General features: G+C 36.1%; 1 protein-coding gene and 1 long non-coding RNA gene across 4 annotated transcripts in view; one reads left to right on the top strand and one right to left on the bottom strand.

The window, feature by feature from the left end:
* The window catches only part of LOC135159777 (protein timeless homolog), a 328,531-nt gene that overhangs the window by 229,704 nt on the left and 84,700 nt on the right, over window positions 1–14,127 (bottom strand). The gene's annotated exons all lie outside the window — the stretch shown is intronic.
* The window catches only part of LOC135159779 (uncharacterized), an 83,293-nt gene that overhangs the window by 2,152 nt on the left and 67,014 nt on the right, over window positions 1–14,127 (top strand). For 2 of the 3 annotated variants that reach the window (XR_010298454.1, XR_010298453.1), the window contains exon 2: window positions 11,160–11,296. This is a non-coding gene — a long non-coding RNA (uncharacterized LOC135159779). Of the gene's footprint in view, window positions 1–11,159; window positions 11,297–12,843; window positions 13,226–14,127 lie in introns of those variants that run through there. The other variant, XR_010298452.1, reaches the window with a different exon arrangement.

The following is a 14,127-nucleotide window of genomic DNA, read 5'->3' as shown; positions in this document are numbered from 1 at the left end:
GAAATGACAGAAAAAATTGCATCATCCCGACATAACGAACCTCAACAAAAAACCCCCAGAAAATAGAACAACTCATTTTTCTCTTTCCCTGATTCACCATTCGATTTGTCCCACATCGTAGAAATGAAAGACAGCTAGCATCTCCATTCACCCCATGGCCCTGGACCCAACCCCTTCTCCCACTCCACCTCTTTATCACCAACAGCATCACAATGGTGCAGCATCGTCGTTACGTGCTGTTGGATAATGGCGATAGTAACCGCACAAAAGGAACGAAAAATCGTTGTTCACGAGATAAAAAAAAAATAAACCGAGAGAGGGTCGAGGAAACAATGAGTTTGAAACCGAGACGCAGTCACTCCCTCATTCCCTTGGAGTCGGCGGGCTCCTCAGTGTTTAAAAACTGAGCAAACATGACCGAAGCTTATTATTCCAACTAAAGAAAAGCTCAACTCTGTTTATCATTAAGTCGGTGTGCTCAACGTTTCACTGTGATACGATGCTTGGTGACCGAGATAAAAAATAAAAGGAGATGCAGCCATAGACTCGTCGTCTGTTGTTCCTCTTCGCTCAATCTCTGAGCTAACCGTCTAGCTCTCCTTTCCACTCCGTTGATAATAGCGGGAGAAAGAGCGGAAGAAATGGACGGAGTTAAAAGGCCTGCGTAAAAGCAACGAGCGGCCAATTTCTTAGACATAAAAAAAAGAAAACGATTACGACATTACCCCATCAGGTAATGAAAGCCAGAGAAAAGGAATTCCAGCCACGGAAAAGGAATGAAAAGGTAAAAAAGAAAAGTTCAATTCATAAAGCTCATTATGGGCTTGTAACACTGGAGCAGTTGAAATCCTTCAACCTCTTGGATGAGAGATAAAGAGTAACATTTGTCGTCATTAATGTCGTTCATCATGACGGTTACATTTCCAAGTTTCATTCTTCTTCGGACGAAAACGAGACCAAAAACGATGGCAAAGGAAATAGTTCCTGGTAGCGATTCAACACTCGCAACTCTCTATTTTTATCCGCAGCGATTTCCTTCCTTTTTCTTTATAATTCCAACTCGTTTCAAGTTGGTCAACGTAAGACCAGCCAGAAGAGAAATGTCGGGGAAGTTATTCGGTGGGACGTCGGTTGAAAGAGGGAGAGTCGCACGAAGAAAGAAATCGGAGAGAAAGGAAAACCGAAGAGTATTAGGCGGCGAGGGAAGGGGGTGGCTGATACGATGAAGGAAGAGAAGTTGAAAATGGCCCTGCGCCGTCGGCAGGGCTTGTCTCGATCGATCGAGACCTGGCCCTCGAATCTACTTCGAAAATCGAAGAGAGATCAAACACATCACCCCGATTACGTCGCGAGAGCCAGAGGTGAAATTAACTCAGACCTCAGCAGAAACGTTTCTGTTTCTCGTTTATTTTTTTTTTCTTCTTGTGTTCCCCATCTGTTTGGTCTATCTGGTGCTACTGGAGTTATCGTAACGTACCAGGCTCCAACACTTTTTATTGACGTATCTTTAATCAAAGAGCGCCTTTCAACATTGAAGTGTCGAGGCCCAGAGCGTTCGTCGGGGGTGTGTAATCGGGGATACTCTCGTTGGGTTTTTTATTATCGCATATTTCAATCGTCAATGTAATCACTTTTAGGGAGGGAATAATAGAAGGCGGGAGGACTAATCGAAATATCAAATCGCAGGGGTGATGGAGAGCGGGTAACGATGGAATGTTGGCTTATTTTCGGGTTATTTGGGAAATGTTGGAGTGAAAAATGTGGCAGATGAATTTTTTGATACTTTGGTAATGGAGAGGGGCAGAGTTTTATTTTGACTGCGGCTCTTATTGAGATATAAAATGAGGAGTAAAGCTGCCGGCGCTGATCCGATTCCTCGGGCAAATTGTTGATAACTTGGCTGGTTAATAGGTTTATCGTTCCCGATTATTTTCTTGCCGAAATGAGGTAAGAAAGGCGGAATAGAGTTGATAAAATCTTCCTGAGAGGGATATATCTAGGTTTACTATGATCGACGACTTGATGATTCCATGACATTCCGTCCGGACCGTTTCATTTTCGGGCAATTCATCCCCGAAACTTTACTCGGTGTTTTAAAAACAGACAATGGAATGAACCTATCGATTTATACCACACATGTGCAGTCAATTCCTCAGAATATTCTTGAACCAAGTGGAGAAAGGCACTTCGTACGAAGCTTTTTGCATTTTTAAACTGCGGTAAGAGAATCAGGATATTTCTCGATATAATTTTTCAAGAAAAATTTATTTAAGTGAATAGTCCAGACCGCGATTCGAATATGAGCCCTTCCGATTATGCATCAGGTGCTCTTTTAACTAAACTGTCCGCCTCCTAGCCACTTCATCATTTGAAATTTGTTGGACTTATCGAGCTCCGCCGTTCATCTTACGAAAATCATTATTACATAGAAGGTGGGAAATTTATATAGCGGTTCAGATTTTTTAGTACCAACGGAAATCATTAGGTGGAATTTTAATTAGGTAGGAAGAGAACCCAGATCACTTTCGATATTATTTTATAGTAAATATTTACTGGAAAAGTGGATAGTTGAGACCGGGACCGAAATAAAGATCTAACGCTACAATAAGCACACAGTGCGGTGAAGGAATTGAAATGATTGAATTTTATCTAATGAATCTTTGTATTCGATAAATGTCGAAGGTTTGAAATAATTAAATACGTTAATAGTTGCTAAAATGCTGAACAAGTTGCACTGAATGAAATGAAAATGACAATGATTGTTATAGTTTTGCAATAGTCAGATTGAATGAAATGAGAAGTGATTCTTGTTGTATATTATTTCATCACACAAGAATAATTAAGCTGTCTCGGATAATATATCCGGGATGAAACTGGAGGTTGAGATCCTGTCGCCCATCAAAAATCAAATTTTCTACATTTTAGAAAACACATTCCAACATTAAGTATATTACAGTTTAAATTTCTGTCCACGTTCAGCACAAATTTCCACCGATTTTCTAGAAAAACTTCCAAAAAGGTTTCTTAAGGGGTTATTCTCATGTGAACGCCTATATTTTACCACTTTTTCGGAATTTTTTTTTTATGCGACAACAACCTTCAATCATGTTGATTTTTCAATATATTTTTATTTGTATTTTGAAATATACGAAAAAAATTTTTTTTTCGTTTTTTACATTTCTAACATATATTTTTTCTAAGTCAAAGTAGTCCCCAACAAAAAAAGGTAGTTCACTGGTCAAGGTGATAGCGGCTGTTCATGTTGTCTGAGATAAAAAAATCGAATGGATTATTATTCAGTAGATCTGTGGCTATCGTCCCTACCAAATATAATCAATTTCATTAAAAACAAAAAAAAATATCGAACTTCAAAAAAAAAATCACGAAAATCTCTTTCTTTTTCGTTACAAATCGTTTAAAAAAAATATGAAGATATTGTCGAAAATAAACAATTGTGGTAGGGACGATAACTATAAATGAGTAGAAGAACATATGTAAATTTTAAAACAATCGGTTGAATACTTTTTCTTGTGGGACCTTGACCGTTTCAGAAAATGATGATTCGAGAAAAACGCGTTTAAAGTTTAAAGCCTGGTAGACAATCGCTTACGACACGTCGGCGACTATGAGCTGTAACTTATCAAATACTATGAATTTCGGTCTGAATTTTTCACAGCATGTTTTCAATAGGTTTTACTGTCAAAATATAAAAAAAAAATCGAATTTTTGAAGTGCTCACATGAGAATAACCCCTTAAAATTTACAAGGAAAGTTCATAAAATTAATCCTTCGTTTCCTCCGTGTACCCTAGCCTTATCCCAAGCTTAAATCAAGCTTAAGGCAACGCTGGATTTCCATCTGTTTTCACTTAATTTCCGTGACAAGACCAAACACGTGCTGTAATTATTAATATCATGATTGAAAATTTCAAAATTAAAGAATCCTGAATTCAAATTAACCGCCTTAGACACTTGTGAACCACTGGCGAATAAGCATGAAAGAATTTCGAGATATCGACAGTATCGATGTTTGTCTATTCCCCTTAGGATCTAGAATTTCGATATTAATTAAAGCACAGGATTTAAGCAGTGCGAGTGACGTTTCTGGTACTGAGGACAATAATGTTTTCCTGGATTTATCTCTCCCCGTATTTATTCCACCCCCTTGAACCATTTCCATTAGATAAAACAAAGGTCAAAATATTCACTCTCAAGTATGAATAATTAAAAGGTGAAAGCACAGTTGTCTCCCTCCCCCTCCACACATAATCGTCAATTAATTACTGAGAGTGATGTCCCCTGAGTGAAAAAATAATTACTTCAACGGTGGGTTATATTCATGAAAAATCATGGGAGTCTCAGTTGCTTCCGGGCGTACAGGATATAGCTGGATAATTGTTTCCAGGTCTAGTGTAGGCGGTTCTCTTTCAGTGTAGATGAGTTAGAGAGAATGATGGAGATATAAAGAGATTGAAATGAAATGCGAAACGAGCGGAGGGTCCGAGTGATGCCGAGAGTTTGATCGATACGGTCACTCTCTCGCACCTGCACTCTGTTATTAATAGGACAGCGTCACCTTCGGTAGCAAAACAATCCATTAAATGTGCTGAAACTGTATTGCGATATTGAATAAATGTAAAAATGGAAAATTCAGGGGGCGATTTTAATGGGAAAAGGAGGGGCATCCTTCTGACGAGTTACAGCTCTACTTATATATTACGAAATTTCATCTAAAAATTTATGAGTTTCTGAGGAAATGCAGCTGAAAAACTGGACATTTCAGTTGAAATATCTTCAGAATATGAAGGGAAAAATCGGAAAATGGATATCCTTGTGGGGATAATTTGAAAAATCCTATTTTATTTCTGAAATAAAACATCTATACAAAGATACTTATAGTTAGAAAAATCCTATTTGAGCCAAACGCATCACTATCACTACATAGTATAAAGCAAAGTCGCTTTTTCTGTCCCTTTGTCCCTTTGTACGCTTTAATCTTTGAAACTACGCAACGGATTTTGATGCGGTTTTTTTAAATAGATAGAGTGATTCAAGAGGAAGGTTTATATGTATAATAACATCCACTAAATAGTGGAGAAGTACTGTTATTTTTGAGGTTTCTAATGTGATGTCGTAAATAATTACATTTTTTCCGCTCAGGATTGCACCCGTCCGAAGCCGGGGCGGGTCGCTAGTGATTTTATAAATTTCAAAATTTTTGAATCTTCATGGAGAAGAATGAATAGTAGAGATACCTATACTTTGGAGATTTTAACATGAAAAAATGTGTTTGGGAATTGATGATTTTACCGGATTAGGGTGAATTGGAAACGGAAGAGGAGAGATGATTTTTCCAATGGGATGGTGAAGAAAACACGTGGATAGGGCCGTAAGACGGTCCAATATAATTTACCACAAATGTACACTACACTTGATAGTTATCCGATAATAATGCTAAGCAATCAAAAACCACATAGAAAGAGATGTATTGATCCGATCAAAGCCACAAGACAAAAAAACTGATAATATCCGATATTTGCGTTGCGACGCTGATGAAGGGTGAACACGAAGTGAAGTGGTCAGCGTAGCCCCCCATGGCACGCGAGCCCCTTCCCGAATTCTCCCGATGGTGTCCGATCGACCCAGTAAACTGGATCAGTCTCAAATTTGTACAAAATGGTAAATGATTTTTGTGCTTGACCTTCATGAGAGTTTTTACCATGATATCTCGTCTCATGCACTCAATAGGTCTTTTTCCTTTTGTAAAAAGGACGTACACCTCAAATCTCGAATCGAATCGAACATATCGAAATTCCGTAACACTTATTCGTGATTGGTAGATACATTCACAGCGGCAAAATTTGAATTTCACAAGTACACAAGTATCAAGTAAATCAAGTCAAAGGATGAGTTAATTAGTAGAAAATAAAAACTTAGTTAGAAAATGGAAATGAAACAAGTTACTCATCAAATGTAAATATCTATATCTTATCGAAACTCCTGTATTTTCCAAGTCGTCTTACAGCTTCAAGACATTCCAAATTTTGCATGTTGCCTACAAGTGGGAAATAGATCAGCTGTGAATATATCAGCAATTTTTAAAGATCCATGTTTACGAAATGATGACGTGTTCAACGTCATACGCGATTACTTCAGGATCATTTTGGTATAATTATTTTGAATTTAAATATTACATTGACTTTTTATATCCCTATAATTCAACTGCTCTACTCATACAGTAATTAAAATAAGGTGCGCTCACCGCAAATGTGACTTAAATAAAAAATATCACAACAATTAAGATTAACCAAATCGCGCGCGGTGGCGCGCAGCTATGTCTCGTACACACAAATATTTGGTCTGAAATGAAACAACACACTTCTCAGAATTTTCGCTCGTAAAAATTTTCTGCCCATCGGAGTGTGAACAGAAAATGTGAGATTAATTTTTGTTCCTTTATTTTCATCAGAAATTTAACAGTGTAAAATACCACAGAACCGCAGTTTCTGTAAATCGGAGAAGAGCTAACCACTATAGTTTAGCCAGCTCTGGTGCCAGAATGGGAGTTATTAGGTCCTCATAGTGTAAATGTGGGTGTCCTGAGGAGGACTTAAATCATGTGCTGCGGTGGTGCACATTATATTCGAATGAACGCTTAAAGCTTTATAATAAATCATTAGTGCACGGAATATTCCCACCCTTTCATATGAAAACCAGCGAATGTTATTATTTGTTTAGACGCTAGGTTTTCAGTGTACATTATGTGTTTATTTCTAGCATAAGAAATGTAAGTGTAAAAGGAAACGTGTGTGCGAGACATGACAGTTTTATTACGGTTATGTTTAGGGTTTTTGAGGATTTTCTGCGCCCCATAACGGTGGCCTTTGTCCGGTCATATGGGGTCATCCTTGGGACAGAGGTTGTATTGATGTCGACTGAGTGAGAAAATTGGTGTAAACAAAAGGAGAAACATGAGTGCGTTTAGGGTTTAAAAAACCGGGATGAGTGCAGTTCGGATTTGACTGGTTGTGCCTGAGGATTCTCTTCCTTTTTTGTTTTTATAAGTTAAACTTCATTCTGTTTGCAATAAATTTAGTTACCTCTTTAAAATAAATAAATCCTATGCCTTTATGATCTTGATCCTACATTTATATTTTTGAAAAATTTTGTCTGTATTTTCGATTGCAAATCCCGGAAATTTTTGCTTATTTACTTTGTTGAAGTTTTTGTCGCAATTTCGTTATAATTTCCGAAGATCCTGACGTCGCGAATTCAGAATTTCTTAGAAAAATTATGTCGAATTATAAATTTCTGCTTCCGTTTTTCCAGAAAGTTCTGGTGAACATATTCTGGAAGTGTGATGCAGGCGTAGAAACATTTCTGGTCGTTGAAGAGGGAGGAATCTTCGGAAGAATCTTTGGAATATCCCTGGTGATTCCACAAGATTCTGTGGAAGATTTTCGGAATAGATTTTTTCTCTGGAGATATGTTCAAAAGAGAATTTTTTGAGAACATTTTCCAAAATCAAGTTCAGAACATCTTCAGAACAAAATATTGTCTTCCGAAAATGTTGTAAAGAATCTTTTTCTGTCACTAGGGAGATCTTTCGAAGGTTTTCGATGATTCTTTTGGATAATTCCGGTTGATTTTGGGAAGACAACTATTTTTCTACCCAAAACTTTACTGTCACAAGTGCAACGTAGACGAAAAAATTATGAAATTTCCGCTTACTTTGAAAAATAAATGTATTTTGACATTGAATATTCATGAATTTTGAACTTCTAAATTTCACTCAGTGGTTTCTAAAAATTAATAGTCGATAAAATTTCAATTGTTGTCTGGTAGTGAAATCAATCCTTTAATGAAAAAATGTCAACGTAGAAAATTCCTGTTAATCACGGAAGTTTTCCCGAATAAAATACGAAATTGGAGGTTGTCATGTTTAGATTAGAAAAAAAAATTATATTTTCAGCGAATTATTATTTCCGATTTTTAATAATTATTTTATGAGCTTTTCGTGGAAATCATGTGACTATTTTTACACTGAAAAGTTCCCCATTGTCAAGGGCACGATACCCCGCGCACCGCCATGCAACAGTTTTCTTTTTCTAGTTTCTTGATCTCATTTTTTCACATGTGACACCTACCCGCATCGCACCACTGGGTAAAGCTTAAAATAGCGGAAGATGGCAAAATTCTTAGAGCACCTTGTCCTAGCCATGACCATCCGATCACGCACTTATCGAGCGCATTCGACCAGCAACTTTCCTTTCAGTTGAGCTTTTACTTAAAACATCTGTAACCCCCTCAAAGTACTAAAATTCGAATTCTTCTAAATAATAAGTCGATCAAAAATAAAAACATTTTAAACTCGTTTGCATGTCCATAAAAACCATAGAAGCCTGGGATTAATAAAATATCACTTTAAATAGTTCTATCAAAGAATAAAAATCAATTCTCTAAAAATCAAATTTGTTGGGATATGAATACATAAGACAATAAGAAAAACAATCTTCAAGAACAGAGTGCATCGATTGTCAAGTGTAAATGTTATCATAACATTCGTGCAATCGATATACGCAAAAGATAAAAAAGACTATATATATATTGTTACGTATCCCCCTTCGAAGACTCATTCATTTGTCTATGATCTGAACTTCGGGAGAATCACGACTGTCTTTTGGATATGACATTAGTCTTGTGTGTCTCTCTTCGGAGCTCTGACGTGTCACATCGTAATACTCTTTGTAACTAATAAACCGCCCCAAATATTTATCAACCTGTGTCGTCTTTATTCTTCGCTGGATATAACATTGGTGTCAGAAAACAAATTTTTTTGTTTTCTGACACCAAAAGAAAAGAAAAACATTTAAATGAGAATGTCATTCAATATATATAGAACATTTGTGAAGGAAGAATTCTTAAACGCATTACAAGGAATAAATTGGGAAATATTTTATCGATCGATAATTCTATTCCAAACAACTCAAAACTCTTTCTATTCCATCGTAATGAATTCAGATCATTCGAAGGCATCAACGCATCTGAAAGACATTAGACCTAGCTCTCGGTCCCTGGAATAAAGAGCATATTTTTGCTTTGAGCCGAAACAGAGACCACTAGTAGGTATTGTGCTGGATGTATCAAGGTAATTAATTTCGCTGAATAAATATTTGACTTCTTTGATAATTTGACGTCTACTTATTCTATCAATAAATTCTCTTCATGTATATGACGGTGATATATTTTGTAATTATTCCTCCTACCTCGAAGGTTTTTCTGAATAAAATATGACAACGTACGTAATTAATTTCGCTGAACAAGTATTTGACTTATTTGATAATTGTACTGCTACGTATTCTATAAATAAATTCTCTTCGTGTATATGATTCTGGTGTATTGTATAATTATTCCTCGCTCATTTCTCGTCCAGCACTGGAAAGATTATAAAGATTAATCACACACTCACAGGAAGGCCTTCTGCATTTAGAATTATGGATGTGACTCTTCTTTGTGATCCAGCATAAATAATTTAATTGCAGTTCGACTGAGCAGTGGTCTTTTGGTGAAGGATTATTCCATAAACTGCAGTTAAATCCTCTGCAGAAAATTCACCATTCCGTATCACGTATATTATCTGAATTCGTGGGATCAATGTTGATAGCCCATAAAGAAACGGGAAATCTCCATTTCGATATCCCTCGAGTATCAGATATTCTCTAGAGTCAAGTCATCCTTGAGAAGTAACCCTATGAAATCCCATTCTTATCCTCAAACATTAACGTTTATATCCAGGCCAGAGTTTATCCGATTCTTTCCGACTTACTCACTAGCTCCTATCCATTTTCAACATTCACCGAGGATTATTATCTCTCGTTTACCTATCACACAACTCTACACTGATAGAAGAGTTGGGTTAATGTTACCGAATAAATTCAGTTGATTTTGTTTTTCCAATTTACTGGAATGAATATGGAATTTACTCATGCCCTAAACCGAGAGGGTGAAGCCCCCTCCTCTCCCCATTAACAAAAACCAAACCAACAATATTTTTAAAATTTATATAACAAATTTTATTTTGGAAGTTAAAAACAAAATAATTTTTAATGCAGTAAAAACAACCAAAAGTTGAAGTGCCCTGAGTGATATATTTTCAGCTCATGATTTATTTCAAATTCAAATTAAATTAGAGGTTTCACGAACAAAACTACGAAATCACATAGTAATTTGCAGCTTTTATTATTGGTGTCGTAAAATAGACTAAACTATTCATATTTCGAGTATTTTGGTAATTTATTCTTCGTTCTTAAATAAATTTCTTGTGGCTTATTTCTAACTGGTTTCAAGTCTTTGTTGGAGAAATATGCAATTAAAATTTCTCAATAATATTTTAATTTTAAGTTCAGAATTCATTTTGTCCTCACCTTATAAACACTCTCAAGTCTTTACAATTTGTTATCCCCCTCCCCCTTCTCGAAAATCCGTTGTGTATTCGCTAAAGGACACGGGAAGCCTCTTTTGAGAGAAAAACCTTACCCAGGTGCAGTCGTCTCTTTTACGAGACTTTCGCTCGACAGCGAAAGGGTGAGATTATAGTGTTAGAAATCTCACTCCTCTGGGGGGTCGAATCAGAATTTTACCGTCAGTTTTATACCCTAAGCTCACACCCGCAGCAGTTGATAATTTTCATTCCAATTATTGGGCAAAAATTGTCAACCTCTAAGTTTATGTTTATATGTTTTCAAATCTTTAATCAACTGAAAACGTATTCTAAATATCGAGGGGAGACACGCTCCACACGCTTTACCCTAGAATGTGAGAAAAATGCTGATAGAAAATATAAAAGGAAAGAGAAAAGAAACTTAATTTTTTTTTAATGAAAAATTCCAATCATGTTTATAATATATAATATATATCTTATATTATATAATGTACTTGGCTATGCGTCAAAAAAAGCTGACAAAAAAAGGGATTACGAAAAATAGGATTAGGTGGAGAAATTTCCACTTATAATACCACAAGAGCTTTAAAATTAGACGAGATTTCCTGACAGGTTCATTGCAAACAAATAAAGGATTCAAATTTTTTAGGCTAAAAAATTACGAACACGAAGGGCAAGGAATTTTTTCTGAAACACTTAATGACTTAATTTGTTTGCAGGGAAGCGTGAGGGAAATGCCGGATAATTTTGGAGCTCGTGCGGTATTCCAGGGATTATTTTTTCAATTCAAATGTCAGCCAATAGAATTGCTCCATAAGACAAAACACACAGTTAAGAAATAAGAATTGTCTTAGAGGTAAGTTGATTTGGTCATGTTTTGTTTTTTATATTTGGCAACTGGTGGATTGTCAATGAAATTCGAAATGCAATTATGTTCACGCTATTAAATCTTCCTAAATATCGTTCTCCTGAAAAATGACTAGCCAACTATCCCTGATATTTCAATTTTCCCCTAACAACATTTGTCATTTTCCCGTCAGAGTATATGTATCAAAGACTAAAAACATTCCGGAACGAACCGCCTCACTGCTCTCTGTCTCCGATCGATTTCCATTCCTGCGTGAAGTTTATTATCCACCACGTTATTCCGGAAAAGAGAAAGGAGCGTAGAATAGGGAATCAAAAATGCGAGGGAAAAATTCCAGTTTGAAACTATCTGGATAAAAAGAGAATATTTGGCGAATTGCCTGGAATGGCGTCAACCGTGAAAACTTTTTCAAAAGACTGCAGATCAAATCTCCGTAACGAGTTGAACGTCTCTTTGTAAACACTCACAGAGCGATTTATTTATTCCCAACAGAATTCGTTAACTATTAACGAATGGTCGCGTTGAATATGAGCAAATGAATATTCATTAATAGTTAACGAATCGCCCACTCGGGTGGCCAATGTCAAATCAAACAAGATTTATCAAATATACGTTCGTTAACTTTTTAAAAATATTATCGAGTGATGAAACCCGTATATTAGGATATTTATACTTTCATATAATACTTGATATCAATTCAATTACATTGTCTTTCTCCAGATTCCATTCATTAAATCTTGATTTACGGATTATGTACAATCTGTCGCATTTACAAATTTCGTAGTGTTGTATGGCTTGGCAAACGATATTTTATTCAGTCTCTGAAACTGTTTATGCCATTTATCAACTATTAACGAACGAACGTTTGGCAGAACCAAATAAACCCTGACCTAAGGCCAAAATCCATTCGTTTGCAATAACTAATCCGCTAATCAGTGGACAGAGCAATAATAAAAAGTATAATAGTGATACAACTTGTGGATCATTAAGACAGAAGGTATTTTATTAAAAAAGAAATATTTACCTTATCAGACTAAATAAACATCCAACTTCAATAGCCTATAAATCAACTGTTCTCAGCGCAAGATTTTAAGAGGAAAGATGTGTTGATTTTAGCATTCATGATCTATATAGGTCAAGAAAGCTTCTTTGAAGAAATGATAAGCATTCTGCCAATAGTCGAGAAGCCTCGTTATAAAGTGAAAGAAATGAAAATAATTGCTATCCTACATCTTTGTGAATTCAAATTTAAGAGTTTCCTTCCTCTTACTGTCGCTCTTCCCACGGAAATATTCAAATGCAAAGCCTCTCCCTGAACCAAATGGCCTATTTTTCTGCTTTCATCCTGTAAGAGAAGCGCCAAACGGCCTCTTGAAGAAATTGCTGAATGTGGAAAGCCTTCGGATCTATAAGTCCAACGGTTGAAATCAGAAATAGGTCACGTGAACAAAAAAAGGAGAAAATAATTTATCGTACTTCAATGAAGAGTTTTTTCTTCATCTTCGAACCGGTCTAACTCATTTTTTTTAATTTAGGACGTACGCCGACGCTGATGCACTCAACGACCTTGATTTGACTGGGCAGCTATCAGAATATGATCCAATTACTCTGCACTTTTGATTTAATTGGAAATGCGTACTGACAATGTAATTTCCTGAGAACTGCTTTCTAATTTTCTGAGCATTTCGCAATGTATAGTACGATTTTTCGAATATGAGAGGATAATAAAATTACTCCAAAAGGAAAATAGGAAAACAATTCAAATCGACTGAGCTGTCAGCTGAATTTTTAACCATATCTCCTAATCTTCAATTAAGAAAATAGAAAATCTTCTAATATATAAAATTCTCGTGTCACAGTTTTCGTTGCCATCCTCCTCCGAAACGGCTTGACCGATTTTGATGAAATTTTTTGTGCTTATCCGCTATCTATGAGAATCGGCCAACATCTATTTTTCATCCCCCTAAATGTTAGGGGTAGTCCACCCCTAAATTTTTATTTTTTATTTTTTAGACAAAATTTTTAATTTCTATTTTTTTATGATACAACATACAAAAATACATACAATCCTCAATTTTCAGCCATCTACGATCAACCCTTATTTTTTAATAGCCATTTTAGTAATTTAATCATTTTTCCTCTCCGGTCGAAAACTGATCAATCGCCATTTAATTAGTTATCCCCGCCAGATGTGTACAGGTGTCACTTCTGTCCCAGTAAACAGCACGGAGTAGGGATGAGAACGAAATTACTAGGAAATTATTTATATGGCAAAACAACGTTTGCCGGGTCAGCTAGTTTTTTATAAAATTTCTATATGTCCACCATGAGTTGATATCATTGATTTCTGAATGGATGTCGAGGTTTAGTTCAGTGTTCTGCCGATATTTCGCAAAGTTTGCAATCGGCATCTTCAGGACTATAAGCTCCGATATTTGTGGATTGAACTTACATTCCCCCACTTGTGATGGAGGATGGACGGGAGGAAGTAGTCAGCGAATCAGCGTTCTAATTAACAAAACGGAACGCACACGACCGGATGTCGTAGTTATAGAAATCATGATAGAAAATTTAAAAATTAAGTGAGTTGTGAATTCAAATCGCCCGCCTCAGACGACTGAACTCACGGAAAATAAGAGTGATCGACTTTCGAGATATCGATAGTCTCGATGTTTCTCCTTTTTATAATAGAATCAGCCGATTAATTAAAAGCTAGTAGGAAGATCGTCCAGATAAGTATACCCTCTGTCCTTGTAAAGGTCGTTTTAAAATTTTTATTGGCCTTGGGCTCTCTCGATATGTCCTTTTGAATTATCCGT

Source organism: Diachasmimorpha longicaudata, chromosome 2 (genome assembly GCF_034640455.1).
Source record: "Diachasmimorpha longicaudata isolate KC_UGA_2023 chromosome 2, iyDiaLong2, whole genome shotgun sequence".
NCBI lineage: Eukaryota > Metazoa > Arthropoda > Insecta > Hymenoptera > Braconidae > Diachasmimorpha > Diachasmimorpha longicaudata.
This window is presented reverse-complemented; position numbering and strand designations above follow the sequence as displayed.